This window comes from Mauremys mutica, chromosome 18 (genome assembly GCF_020497125.1).
Source record: "Mauremys mutica isolate MM-2020 ecotype Southern chromosome 18, ASM2049712v1, whole genome shotgun sequence".
NCBI classification, from domain to species: Eukaryota; Metazoa; Chordata; order Testudines; family Geoemydidae; genus Mauremys; species Mauremys mutica.
Genome location: NC_059089.1, coordinates 2,468,779 through 2,482,052, shown reverse-complemented (window position 1 = coordinate 2,482,052; position 13,274 = coordinate 2,468,779). Strand labels below are relative to the sequence as shown.

Here is a 13,274-nt window from a genome sequence, read left to right as displayed (position 1 = left end):
TTTTTGGCCTCCTGCTTTTCTGTCTGCAATGTTGTTGTCAGCTGTGGCACAGAAAAAGGACGTCATTGCGAGCGGCCCATGAAGACAAGATTCACTTTTGCCTTCCTTGCTCGGCTTTACTCGCTTCCTCACCCTATTCCTGCCTTTGTTCCTGGGTTACCTGAAGGCGATGGGGGGCCAGCAGTACCAGGAGGAAGTTGAGCAGCTAGACCCTGGTGGCAAAAGTCCTGCCGCCACTTGCCACCCCACTCTCTTCTCCCAGCGTCACATATTGGCCACCAGGGACTTGGGGCCCAGCAGCGCAACGGAAGGCAGTGGACAGAGCCACCCTCGCCTTGAAGCTCCGGCTCATTAAACCACATCTTCAGTCGCTGATGGCCAATGAGAGACCGACATCGCTTGCTATTTTAGCACTTGGAAATGCCATTGGTCAGTCATTGGATCTCTGTAATGCTGCGCTTCAGTTCATGGGGGAAAGGCGAGAGAAGCGACCTTTCAACTAAAGGCCTGGGGTTAACATCCTAACGCTGTCTGTCTCCTACTGTAACACTATTTAATACTGGCCCACCCTGTGCTGGTGACAGTTCCATTGCTAGATGTTAGTACATTTCAGTTACCATTAAAATTAAAAAGTTTCTATATGCTTAAAGAAAATGCATTTGTTTTATTTGCTTATATATGGCATGAATAAATACAGGTTTACAGAACCTAGCCTGCAAATTTATCATCTTATATGACAGAGAAAATCATGCATCGAAATTGTGCATCAAAATCATGAGCTGAGCTACAAATGCAATGAAAAATAAGATATTCAAAATTTTAACATATTGGGCGGGGGGCACCGAAGACACATCTTGCCTGGGAGAGGCACTTGGTCTAGGGGAGGCCCTGTCAGGGAAAGCAGGAATTAGTGTCACACGCCTATTTCCAGGCTGTAATCTGTGGGCGCCCTGCTCTGGGGAAGGGATCGCAGTAGCCCAGACTCAGGGCTGGAACAGGCCCCGGATTGAGGGGGTGGCTGCAGGGTTTGCAGCGCTCTGGTGGCTCAGACAATGTGTCTCTCCCAAAGCCTCAGATCTGCGTCCCCAGAAGGCTCCTGCGCTGCCTCAGCTCCTTTCACATTCTACAGCAAGGAGCAGCATCAAGGGTTAGGGATGAGCCATAGGCACTAGGTGGGGGGCAGAGGCTTCAGGAGCCCAGAGTGTTTGCCTGTCTGGGCATTTTGGCTGAGACCTCAGGGACACATTGTGAGGCAGAATCCCAGGCATCTTATGAAAGGAGCATAAGGACATAAGGACGTACGAACGGCCAGACTGGGTCCATCTAGCCCAGTATCCTGTCTTCCCATAGCAGCCAATGCCAGGTGCCCCAGAGGGAATGAACAGAACAGGGAATCACCAAGTGACCCATCCCCTGTCACCTATTCCCAGCTCCTGGCAAACAGAGACTAGGGACACCATCCCTGCCCATCCTGGCTCAGAGCATGTCCTCCATGAATTGATTTAGCTCTTTTTTTTAACCCTATTATAGTCTTGGCCTTCACAATCTCCTCTGGCAAGGAGTTCCGCAGGTTGACTGTGCGTTGTGTGAAAAAATACTTCCTTTTGTTTGTTTTAAACCTGCTGCCTATTAATTTCATTTGGTGACCCCTAGTTCTTGTGTTATGAGAAGGAATAAGTAACACTCCTTATTTACTTTCCCCACACCAGTCATGATTTTATAGACCTCTAGCATATCTCCCCTTAGTCAGCTTTTCTCCAAGCTGAAAATGGGCAGAGGGCAGAGGACAGGGCAGGTCAGGGGAAGGGGTAGAGAGGTGGGAGCAGTGGGCAGGGCGGGTCTCAGGGGAGGGACAGAGAGGTGGGGGCAGTGGGCAGGGCGGGTCTCCGGGGAGGGACAGAGAGGTGGGGGCAGTGGGCAGGGCGGGTCTCAGGGGAGGGACAGAGAGGTGGGGGCGGTGGGCAGGGCAGGTCTCAGGGGAGGGGCAGAGAGGTGCGGGCAGTGGGCACAGCGGGTCTCAGGGGAGGGGGCAGAGAGGTGGGGGCGGTGGGCAGGGCGGGTCTCAGGGGAGGGGGCAGAGAGGTGGGGGCGGTGGGCAGGGCGGGTCTCAGGGGAGGGGCAGAGAGGTGCGGGCAGTGGGCACAGCGGGTCTCAGGGGAGGGGCAGAGAGGTGGGGGCGGTGGGCAGGGCGGGTCTCAGGGGAGGGGCAGAGAGGTGGGGGCGGTGGGCAGGGCAGGTCTCAGGGGAGGGGGCAGAGAGGTGGGGGCGGTGGGCAGGGCGGGTCTCAGGGGAGGGGCAGAGAGGTGGGGGCAGCAGGCAGGCCTTGGGGTAGGGGGTGGAGAGGCACCAGGAGGCCTTCAGGGAGGAGAGGAGCGAGCGGAAGGTGGACCAGCAGGCCTCAGCCACAGTGGAAGAGCGGGGGTGGGAAGTGGCCAATGGGAGTGAGGGCGGAGCACAGGTGGGGCCTCAGAGGGAGGAGAACGAGGGAAGGGGGTGGAGTGGGCAGGGCCACCCAGAGGATTCAGGGGGCCTGGGGCAAAACAATTTTGGGGGCCCCTTCCATAAAAAAAAGTTGCAATACTCTAGAATCCTGTATTCTCGTGGGGACCCTGCAGGGCCTGGGGCAAATTGCCCCACCTGCCCCCCCTCTGGGTGGCCCTGCCCTCAGCCTCTCCTCGTAAATCCCCTGCCCCCTAATCATTTTTGTTGCCCTCCCCTAGACTCTCTCCAATTTGTTTCTGTAGTAGGGGGGTGAAAACTGGATGCAATGCTCCAGATGTGGCCTCACCAGTTCCGAATAGAAGGGAATAATCACTTCCCTCCATCTGCCGGCAATGCTCCTACTAATCCAGCCAATAGGACCAGGTACCCATATTGAATGCAGACCCAGCAATATTTGATAAATTGGTTATTGTCCATTCAGGAGATTATTTCCCACCTATTCATAAATAATGAAGATGCTCTAAGCGGAGGGGAGAGAGCTGTCCCGTCCATGTAGTTAATCCATCTCCCCGAGAGGTGGTAGCTATGTCACTGGGGGAAGCTATGTGGGTGGGTGTGCAAGCTGTGGTGTCTACATGGATCTATAAGTTTAATCAAACCCCATTTTTAAAAGCACTGTGGTCTGGGAGCAGAACAGGAGATCGCTGAGGCAGGGCCTGTCCTTCAAAATCTTTAAGATCTCTGACTTACCTACACAGCACTCATGGGGGTATAGCTCAGCAGTAGAGTGTTTGACTGCAGTTTAAGTGGTCCTTAGTTCAAATCCAAGTGCTCCCTGTGGCAAAGTACCTGCTTCTCCCCAGCTGGCTCAGTCCCTTTTTGCCTTGGAGACACAGGCTTGGGCAAAGTAAAAGCCTTCCCAGTCACGCAGGGTCTGGCTGATCCTCCTCTCAGTCAGCCCCTTGCTGTTTTTCTCCCCTTCTGGGGACAGAGTGCAGTCTTCCTTGCTGGAAGAGGGCAGAGCCTTGCTGCACCTATTTGCTGGCAGCTTCTCTGCTTCTCCCACTCCCCTCCTGTTTCCCTGCCAGGGAGGGTTTAAAAAGGTCACCAGCAATTGGGGCCAGCTGAACCAAATTAGTTCCCTGGTAACCCTTGTTCCAGCTGAACCTAATTTCTCACAGCTGCCTCTCCTCAATGGATAGGGAGAAGCCTTTTAACCCCCCTGGGACTAATTCCTACCCCACCCTTTGTAGCCATTTGGCCTGGGTTTGCCACACCCCTAATAAACCTCTTCCTTCACCAAAAATAATGGCATTTCCATTATGTTCAGGAGTTCCACTGAATAGGGATCCCTAAAATGAATGGAAACACTCAATGTTTTCCTGTGCAAATGCATAAAAACCTAGCAAACATGTGCCTCCACTGAAATCAGTTCCAATCCTCTAAAGGATTAAAGAATCCTTATTGAGGTTGCAGGAAAAAAACATCCCGATGTGTAGAAAGAATAGTAAATATGGCAGGCGACAAGCTTGGCTTAACAGTGAAATCCTTGCTGATCTTAAACACAAAAAAGAGGCTTACAAGAAGGGGAAAATTGGACAAATGACCAGGGAGGAGTATAAAAATATTGCTCAGGCATGCAGGAGTGAAATCAGGAAGGCCAAATCACACTTGGAGTTGCATCTAGCAAAAGATGTTAAGAGTAACAAGAAGGGTTTCTTCAGGTATGTTAGTAACATGAAGAAAGTCAAGGAAAGTGTGGGCCCCTTGCTGAATGAGGGAGGTAACTTAGTGGACAGAGGATGTGGAAAAAGCTAATGTACTCAATGCTTTTTTTGCCTCTGTCTTCACAAACAAGGTCAGCTCCCAGACAGCTGCACTGGGCAGCACAGCATGGGGAGAAGGTGACCAGCCCTCTGTGGAGAAAGAAGTGGTTCAGGACTGTTTAGAAAAACTGGACAAGCACAAGTCCATGGGGCCAGATGCGCTGCATCCGAGGGTGCTAAAGGAGTTGGCGGATGTGATTGCAGAGCCATTGGCCATTATCTTTGAAAACTCATGGCAATCGGGGGAGGTCCCGGATGACTGGAAAAAGCTACTGTAGTGCCCATCTTTAAAAAAGGGAAGAAGGAGGATCCGGGGAACTACAGGTCAGTCAGCCTCACCTCAGTTCCTGGAAAAATTATGGAGCAGGTCCTCAAGGAATCAATTCTGAAGCACTTAGAGGAGAGGAAAGTGATCAGGAACAGTCAGCATGGATTCACCAAGGGCAAGTCATGCCTGACTAACCTAATTGCCTTCTATGATGAGATAACTGGCTCTGTGGATGAGGGGAAAGCAGTGGATGTGCTATTTCTGGACTTTAGTAAAGCTTTTGATACAGTCTCCCACAGTATTCTTGCCAGCAAGTTAAAGAAGTATGGGCTGGATGAATGGACGGTAAGGTGGATAGAAACCTGGCTAGATCGTCAGGCTCAACGGGTAGTGATAAATGGTTCCATATCTAGTTGGCAGCCAATTTCAAGTGGAGTGACCCAAGGGTCGGTCCTGGGGCCGGTTTTGTTCAATATCTTCATTAATGATTAGGAGGATGGTGTGGATTGCACCCTCAGCAAGTTTGCAGATGACACTAAACTGGGAGGAGTGATAGATATGCTGGAGGGTAGGGATAGGATACAGAGGGACCTAGACAAATTAGAGGACTGGGCCAAAAGAAACCTGATGAGGTTCAACAAGGACAAATGCAGAGTCCTGCACTTAGGAAGGAAGAATCCCATGCACTGCTACAGACTAGGGACCGAATGTCTAGGAAGCAGTTCTGCAGAAAAGGACCAAGAGGTTACAGTAGATGAGAAGCTGGATATGAGTCAGCAGTGTGCCCTTGTTGCCAAGAAGGCTAATGGCATTTTGGGCTGTATAATTAGGGGCATTGCCAGCAGATCGAGGGACGTGATCGTTACCCTCTATTCGACATTGGTGAGGCCTCATTTGGAGTACTGTGTCCAGTTTTGGGCCCCACACTACAAGAAGGATGTGGAAAAATTGGAAAGAGTCCAACAGAGGGCAACAAAAAATGATTAGGGGGTTGAAGCACATGACTTATGAGGAGAGGCTGAGGGAACTGGGATTGTTTAGTCTTCAGAAGAGAAGAATGAGGGGGCATTTGATAGCTGCTTTCAACTACCTGACAGGGGGTTCCAAAGAGGATGGATCTAGACTGTTCTCAGTGGTACCTGATGACAGAACAAGGAGTAATGACCTCAAGTTGAAGTGGGGGAGGTTTAGGTTGGATATTAGGAAAAACTTTTTCATTCAGAGAGTGGTGAAGCACTGGAATGGGTTACCTAGGGAGGTGGTGGAATCTCCTTCCTTAGAGGTTTTTAAGGTCAGGCTTGACAAAGCCCTGGCTGGGATGATTTAGTTGGGGATTGGTCCTGCTTTGAGCAGTAGATTGGAGTAGATGCCCTCCTGCGGTCCCTTCCAACCCTGATATTCTATGATTATATGATTAGATGCTCTAATGGTCTCTTCTGGACATAATTACTGAAAAACTGAGTGTAGCATTGGGAGCAGCGTCTGATGTTTCCCTGTCTAGCTGGCTTGCTGCCTAAAACGAACGTTCCTTGAGTGGGGTGATCCACAGGGAGTAGCTCAAACCTCCAAAGTGCCTGGACAGGGGCAGGACATTAGCACAGCAAGGGAAGGGTGTGGCAGTGACATCACAAAGGCCTTTTGCAGGACCTCAACCTATTGGTCCAAGGCGGTGGGGAGGTGGTGACCTCACAGAGAGATGCTGACATCAGCCAGGCAGGACAGGGGCGAGGGGCCAGGGAAACCTCAGAGACCCCTGTGGCTTTGCTGCAGCAAGTCTCCTTCTCCAGGTCTCTCTCTGAGGACTGAGGGAGTATTCGGGTTCACGGACGTGAGCGCCAGGAGGAACCTCTTTCGAGTTTTCTCCTTCCCTTTCAGTGATTTTACTAGAAAACAGCCGTCCCTGTTTAGAAGGTAAGAGCCTCCTGGAGGTTTGAAACCTGTTCAGTCTGATCCATCTGGTGAGAGTTGAATTCTAGGCATGGAAAACATGAGCTTAATGAGGCAGAATTTTATTCCACACCTGGGATTTTGTCCCTTAGAATCACTGGGGACATTAGGGTTTGTCCTTTTTGTTTCACCTTTTCCTCCATCCATCCATCCCTCCCTCCCTCCTTTCTCTTTATCTCTTGCATCTTTTGTCCTTTCTCCTGTTCCCCTCCCAACACCAGGAGGGGTGTGTGTGTGTGTGTGTGTGTGTGTGTGTTGCGGGGGAGTGCTCTGCAGCTCCCACTGTGGGAGGTCCACACAAAAATGCGGGGCTGAAATAGTGCTCGGGCAGTGATCCCCACCAGTGACCTGGGCCATCCTTTGGGCTCTCTGGTGAGAACCCTCAGCCTCCCGTCCTGAGTCTCTACCCTGATTGGCTGAGCAGGGGGTTATTGACAGGGAGGAGACTCAGGTCCTTGTTCTCTTTTAAGACCAAGGAAATAAGTCAGAACCAGTTCTATGTTTGATGGATTTTGCTGCTTCTCTGCATTAATGGTCTCTGAGCAGTTCATGATTCTCTCTAACATTGCAGTTCTCCTCAAATACTTGCTGAATAATTCCTGTGCACTGTTGTTGGTCTGTAGCTCATGTGAGAGCACTTTATTCAGGTCATTCAATGTCTGAAATTCAAGATCCGATGGTTAGTTTGAAAATCAGGGCTCTTGGGTCCTATTCCCAACTCTGCCACTGACTGGCTGTGTGACCTCAGACAAGTCAATTCTTCTTTCTCACATGTAGCTTCTCCCTCTTTCATGTAGGGATAATAATGATCCGCTCCTACCTAGCTCAACACACTCACTCTTCCCCAACACACACAGTGTCTCTCCCCCCCCACACACACACAGTCTCCACACTGCAGTTGAAAAGCAGCTGGCAATCTAGTAGGATGCCCCTGGAACAAGGGGAGAGAGAAACCTGCATCACTGAAAGTGCAGCCATGGAGACACCACATAGCAGCCTTGCCTAGCAGGGGCAGGGGGGCGAGAAGGGACATCATCCGAGCTCCCTGCATCCAGGTCACGTTCCTCAGCCGGGCTGCTTCAGGGGAGGGCAGAGAGCAGCAGCTTCTGATGCTCCCCTCACAGCCCAGCCCAGGTGGGGAAAGTGACCAGGACGCATGGGGCACATAGTGCTGCTCCTCGCTCCCCCCACCCTCTGTGGGGCCACGGAGGAGCATTGGGGCAGGGGAGAGCAGTGAGCACCTTTGCACTGCCACACGGTGCCCTTTGACCCCCTGGAGCCCTGGGCGGCTGCCGGGGGCCCCACCCCTAAGGCCGGCCGGGCTCCCCAGCACGAACAGCAGAGACACAGGGAGACTGGCCACCCACTGAGCAGAGGTAGCCTGGGCGGCTCGTAATGGAGGCTCGGGGGGGCTCAGCCTCCCCAAACCTTGCGTCGCCAAGGGGGCAGTGGGGCCCATGACTAGGGGCCCTGGCCAAATTGGGCCCCCTGGGAAAGTCTCCCCCATGTCAGCCCCAGGGCTGGTGGAGCTCCCACTCCCTGCTACGGCCCGGGGGCTGCAGCAGGGCACAGAGCTTCTCTGGTCGCGGGGCCGCAGCGGGGCAGGGGTAAAGGAGTGACCGGGTGGGGCCAGTGGGGGAAGGGGTGGAACAGAGGTGACAGTGGATGGGGCCGTGGGTGGAAGGTGTGGAAGGGGGCGGAGCCACACTGTCATAAACAGATAGTTAAGGGTTAAGGTCTCTCTTACCTGTAAAGGGTTAACATGCAGTACCTGATGACCACCTGACCAGAGGACCAATCAGAGATAAGATTTTTTCAAATCTCTGTGGAGGGAAGCCTTTGTCTGTGTTTTCTTTGTTTTTCTCTGAGCTCTCTTTGGATCTAAGAGAGACCAGTCATGTCTCCAAGTTCTCCTGGAATAGTTTCTACTATTTAATACTTCCAGGACAACAATACAAAGAATACTTCCAGGACAACACTGAACAGTGCACTGATACACAGTTACCCTCCCACCAACAGCACAAAAAGAAGAACTCCACATGGACTCCTCCTGAGGGTCGAAATGACAGTCTGGACCTATACATAGAATGCTTCCGCCGACGTGCACAGGCAGAAATTGTGGAAAAACAACATCGCTTGCCTCATAACCTAAGTCGTGCAGAACGCAATGCCATCCACAGCCTCAGAAACCATCCTGACATTATAATCAAAGAGGCTGATAAAGGAGGTGCTGTTGTCATCATGAACAGGTCTGACTACCAAAAGGAGGCCGCCAGACAACTCTCCAACACCAAATTCTACAGGCCACTTCCCTCAGATCCCACTGAGGAATACACTAAGAAACTGCACCATCTACTCAGGACACTCCCTACACTTACACCGGAACAAATAAACATACCCTTAGAGCCCCGACCAGGGCTATTCTATCTACTGCCCAAAATCCACAAACCCGGAAATCCTGGACGCCCCATCATCTCAGGCATTGGAACTCGCACTGAAGGACTGTCTGGATATGTGGACTCTCTACTCAGACCCTATGCCACCAGCACTCCCAGCTATCTCCGTGACACCACTGATTTCCTGAGGAAACTACAATGCATTGGTGACCTTCCAGAAAACACCATCCTGGCCACCATGGATGTAGAGGCTCTCTACACCAACATCCCACACGCTGATGGAATACAAGCTGTCAGGAACTGTATCCCTGATGATGCCACAGCACAACTGGCTGCTGAGCTCTGTGCCTTTATCCTCAGACACAACTATTTCAAATTTGATGACAACATATATCTCCAGATCAGTGGCACCGCTATGGGCACCCGCATGGCCCCACAATATGCCAATATTTTTATGGCTGACCTGGAACAACGCTTCCTCAGCTCCCGTCCACTCACGCCCCTCCTCTACCTACGCTACATTGATGACATCCTCATCATCTGGACCCATGGGAAGGAGACTCTAGAAAAATTCCACCATGATTTCAACAGCTTCCACCCCACCATCAACCTCAGCCTGGACCAATCTACAAGGGAGGTCCACTTCCTAGACACTACGGTGCAAATAATTGATGGTCACATTAACACCACCCTATACCGAAAACCTACCGACCGCTATGCCTACCTTCATGCCTCCAGCTTCCATCCCGGGCACACCACAAGATCCATTGTCTACAGCCAAGCACTGAGGTACAACCGCATCTGCTCTAACCCCACAGACAGAGACCAACACCTACAAAATCTCCACCAAGCATTCTCAAAACTACAGTACCCGCACGAGGAAATAAGGAGACAGATCAACAGAGCCAGACGTGTACCCAGAAGCCTCCTACTGCAAGACAAACCCAAGAAAGAAACCAACAGGACTCCACTGGCCATCACATACAGTCCCCAGCTAAAACCCCTCCAGCGCATCATCAGGGATCTACAACCCATCCTGGAGAATGATCCCACACTTTCACAAGCCTTGGGTGGCAGGCCAGTCCTCGCCCACAGACAACCTGCCAACCTGAAGCATATTCTCACCAGCAACTGCACACCGCACCATAGTAACTCTAGCTCAGGAACCAATCCATGCAACAAACCTCGATGCCAACTCTGCCCACATATCTACACCAACGACACCATCACAGGACCTAACCAGATCAGCCACACCATCACCGGTTCATTCACCTGCACGTCCACCAATGTAATATATGCCATCATATGCCAGCAATGCCCCTCTGCTATGTACATCGGCCAGACTGGACAGTCTCTAAGGAAAAGGATAAATGGACACAAATCAGATATTAGGAATGGCAATATACAAAAACCTGTAGGAGAACACTTCAACCTCCCTGGCCACACAATAGCAGATCTTAAGGTGGCCATCCTGCAGCAAAAAAACTTCAGGACCAGACTTCAAAGAGAAACTGCTGAGCTCCAGTTCATCTGCAAATTTGACACCATCAGCTCAGGATTAAACAAAGACTGTGAATGGCTTGCCAACTACAGAACCAGTTTCTCCTCTCTTGGTTTTCACTCAACTGCTAGAACAGGGCCTCACCCTCCCTGATTGAACTAACCTCGTTATCTCTAGCTTGCTTCTTGCTTGCACATATAAACCTGCCCCTGGAAATTTCCACCACTTGCATCTGAAGAAGTGGGTATTCACCCACGAAAGCTCATGCTGCAAAACGTCTGTTAGTCTATAAGGTGCCACAGGACTCTTTGCTGCTTCTACTATTTAATAGTGAATATTAATTAGAAAGGCGGGTTAGTCTTATAATTTGATTTCTATATTTGCAATGGTGTGTTTGCTAAAGGAAATTCTTTATTCCTGTTTGCTGTTACTTTGCTTTTACTGAGAAAGAAAGGGGGAGGGGGGATTCTCTCCAGAGATTGATAAGTTTAGACCCTGTATTGTTTCATTTGGTTACAGAGATAGTGACTTTTCTTTTTATTCTTTAATAAATTCTTTTCTTTTCTTTGGACTTGGTTAATTCCTTCTCTTGTGGAAATTCAGGGGAAGGGGGTCGGGGGAAGAGAGAGTTCCTCCTGGGTTTGATTCAAGCAGTTTGAATCAGGTATCTCTTTCCAGGACTAGGGAAGGGGAGGGGGTGGCTCTTTGTGTTGAGTCAAGGATTTGACTCGGTGTATATCTCTCCAAAGTGGCTAGGAGAGAGGGAGGGGGGAAGTGGGCTGCTTCCCTGTGTGTAGAGATTCAGGGACATTGAATCTGTGTTCCCCAGGGAAAGTTGGGGGAACAGGCAGTGTGTCAGACACTTTAAATCTGACTGGTGGCAGCATAGTAGATCTAAACTAGGATTTTAGTTTAGAGGGGAAAAAAGCAGGTCCCCACATTGGAACCCAACAGCTCCAAGTGGGGGTGAGACCTATGACACACACACAGAAGTGGGGGGGGCAGGGTTCTGGTGCTGGGGCCCCCGCACTTGTTCTCCCTTTCCCTGGGCTTTGGCATCACTAGCCCCTGCTTAGCAAGTAGGGGTCAGTGGTCCCCAAAACGTGGGGCGTGACTCCTAGGGGGACACAGAGGAAGATTGATGGGGGCACCTCAGGGCCTGAGCCAGCCCCCATGGAGGGCGGGGAGGGAGCCCCACTCAGCCCCACTCAGCCCCACTCTGTCCCAGCTCTTCCCCAACCCCACCCTCAGCCTGGGCCCCTGGCTCCCAGCCCAGCCTCGACCCCCTTACCCCTGTCTGCACCCCCCTCCCCAGCAAGCAACGGCCCCACTCCCAGCCCTGGTTCTCGAGGGCGGCTTCCGAGGGGCCACAGCCATGGATAGGAGGGCGCAGTGTGAAATGTTTGGGGACCACTGGGTTAGGGTGACGTCCTCAATCACTTCTCTGCCGTCCAATGAAAGCGATTCCTCCCCTACCCACCCACCCCTCCGTCAGGACGGCCTAGGTATGTTCTGCTCCCTTCACTCGTACAGGGAGGAGAATAACATTTCATTCCACTCAATGCTAAAGTGATTTGTAACCCACCACCATCCCAAACTGGTCATTTTGGGGAAGCGGCCCCACCATGCTGCATAGCTAGGTAGAGTAGGGGTGTCTGTGCAAACACGGCCTGTTCCTGAAGTCTTCCCCCAGCTCCTCACTAGATGTGAGGGGGGAGCTCATTCAGCCCCTGCATACGCTTAGTATTTAAAAACTCCTTAGTGGCCCTATCTCTGCCGGCCTTAGATTTCTCCTCCTGTCCCTGTCTTAGCAGCTCAGATGAGGTGGCCGAGTGGTTAAGGTGATGGACTGTTAATCCATTGTGCTCTGCACGCAGGGTTCAAATCCCATCCTCATGGGCTGCATTTAGTCTTCGTTCTCCTTTACAGACAACCATCCAGGGGTGAGCTGGAGCCGGTTCGCACCGGTTCGCGTGAATCCGTTGTTAAATTTAGAAGCGGTTTTAGAACCGCTTGTTAACTAGCTTCCCTGCGAGGGAAGCTTTCATGGGCTCTGCCTGGGAAGCCTGTAATTCCTCCTCCCGGCCGCTGGGGGGCGCTGTGCTGTGCTGCGAGAGCCACGTGAGCTGCCTCCTGGCCCTGTTGCTGCTCCTGCTCTTTGGAGCTCTGGCCCTGGTGAGTTCCCGGCCGCTCCCTCTGTGTGAGTATCTGCGCCCCTCCCCCGCCTTCCCTGCCCACAGCCCCCCCCTGCCAGCAGCTACCCGCAGCCCCTGCCCTGCCCCCTGCAGCCAGCCCCTGCCCCGCCCCCTGCCCCCAGCCAGCCCCCAACCATCTGCAGCCGCCGCCAGCCAGCGCCAGCCAGCCCCTGCCCCCAGCCAGCCCCCAACCATCTGCAGCCGCCCCCAGCCAGCGCCAGCCCCTCCCCCGCCTTCCCTGCCCCCAGCCACCCCCAGCCAGCCCCTGCCCACAGCCGCCTGCAGCCAGCCCCTGCCCCACCCCCTGCCCCCAGCCACCCCCCTGCCTGCAGCCGCCCCCTGCCCCACCCCCTGCCCACAGCCACCCTCTGCCCGCAGCCCCTGCCCGCAGCCACCCCCTGCCCACAGCCACCCGCAGCCCACCCGTCTGCATCACCTGCCCACAGCCAGCCCGTGTCACTCCCTGCCTCCAGCTAGCCCTGCCCCACGCCCCTATCTGCAGCCAGCCCCACATCCACTGGTGCCCTGCAGTTCCCAGGGCAGTAACCCTGCACACCTGCTTCAATGAGGGGGGGGCAGGGAGCAGCTGGGACCCACACATGTGCACACCCTAGAGTGACCAGACAGCAAGTGTGAAAAATCGGGACGGGGGTGAGGGGTAATAGGAGCCTATATAAGAAAAAGACCCAAAAATTGAGA

General features: G+C 52.7%; 1 non-coding gene across 1 annotated transcript; it reads left to right on the top strand.

Moving 5' to 3' along the window:
• The first annotated feature begins 12,198 nt into the window (after positions 1–12,198).
• TRNAN-GUU lies at positions 12,199–12,285 on the top strand. The gene has a single exon. It is a non-coding gene; the product is annotated as a tRNA-Asn (tRNA).
• Positions 12,286–13,274: the final 989 nt, after the last annotated feature.